Source organism: Oncorhynchus kisutch, unplaced genomic scaffold (assembly GCF_002021735.2).
Source record: "Oncorhynchus kisutch isolate 150728-3 unplaced genomic scaffold, Okis_V2 scaffold806, whole genome shotgun sequence".
Classification (NCBI taxonomy): Eukaryota; Metazoa; Chordata; class Actinopteri; order Salmoniformes; family Salmonidae; genus Oncorhynchus; species Oncorhynchus kisutch.
The window spans coordinates 157,028-158,456 of NW_022262751.1; positions in this window are offsets into that span (position 1 = coordinate 157,028).

Here is a 1,429-nt window from a genome sequence, read left to right on the forward strand (position 1 = left end):
ATATGACAGACCAGCTAGATCTACTGTCTCTATTATATTATGACAGACCAGCTAGATCTACTGTCTCTATTATATTATGACAGACCAGCTAGATCTACTGTCTCTATTATATTATGACAGACCAGCTAGATCTACTGTCTCTGTCTCTATTATATTATGACAGACCAGCTAGATCTACTGTCTCTATTATATTATGACAGACCAGCTAGATCTACTGTCTCTATTATATTATGACAGACCAGCTAGATCTACTGTCTCTATTATATTATGACAGACCAGCTAGATCTACTGTCTCTATTTATGACAGACCAGCTAGATCTACTGTCTCTATTATATATGACAGACCAGCTAGATCTACTGTCTCTGTCTCTATTATATTTGACAGACCAGCTAGATCTACTGTCTCTATTATATTATGACAGACCAGCTAGATCTACTGTCTCTATTATATTATGACAGACCAGCTAGATCTACTGTCTCTATTATATTATGACAGACCAGCTAGATCTACTGTCTCTATTATATATGACAGACCAGCTAGATCTACTGTCTCTCTCTATTATATTATGACAGACCAGCTAGATCTACTGTCTCTATTATATTATGACAGACCAGCTAGATCTACTGTCTCTGTCTCTATATTATGACAGACCAGCTAGATCTACTGTCTCTATTATATTATGACAGACCAGCTAGATCTACTGTCTCTATTATATTATGACAGACCAGCTAGATCTACTGTCTCTATTATATTATGACAGACCAGCTAGATCTACTGTCTCTATTATATTATGACAGACCAGCTAGATCTACTGTCTCTATTATATTATGACAGACCAGCTAGATCTACTGTCTCTATTATATTATGACAGACCAGCTAGATCTACTGTCTCTATTATATTATGACAGACCAGCTAGATCTACTGTCTCTATTATATTATGACAGACCAGCTAGATCTACTGTCTCTATTATATTATGACAGACCAGCTAGATCTACTGTCTCTATTATATTATGACAGACCAGCTAGATCTACTGTCTCTATTATATTATGACAGACCAGCTAGATCTACTGTCTCTATTATATTATGACAGACCAGCTAGATCTACTGTCTCTATTATATTATGACAGACCAGCTAGATCTACTGTCTCTATTATATTATGACAGACCAGCTAGATCTACTGTCTCTATTATATTATGACAGACCAGCTAGATCTACTGTCTCTCTTATTATATATGACAGACCAGCTAGATCTACTGTCTCTATTATATTATGACAGACCAGCTAGATCTACTGTCTCTATTATATATGACAGACCAGCTAGATCACTACTGTCTCTATTATATTTGACAGACCAGCTAGATCTACTGTCTCTATTATATTATGACAGACCAGCTAGATCTACTGTCTCTATTATAATATGACAG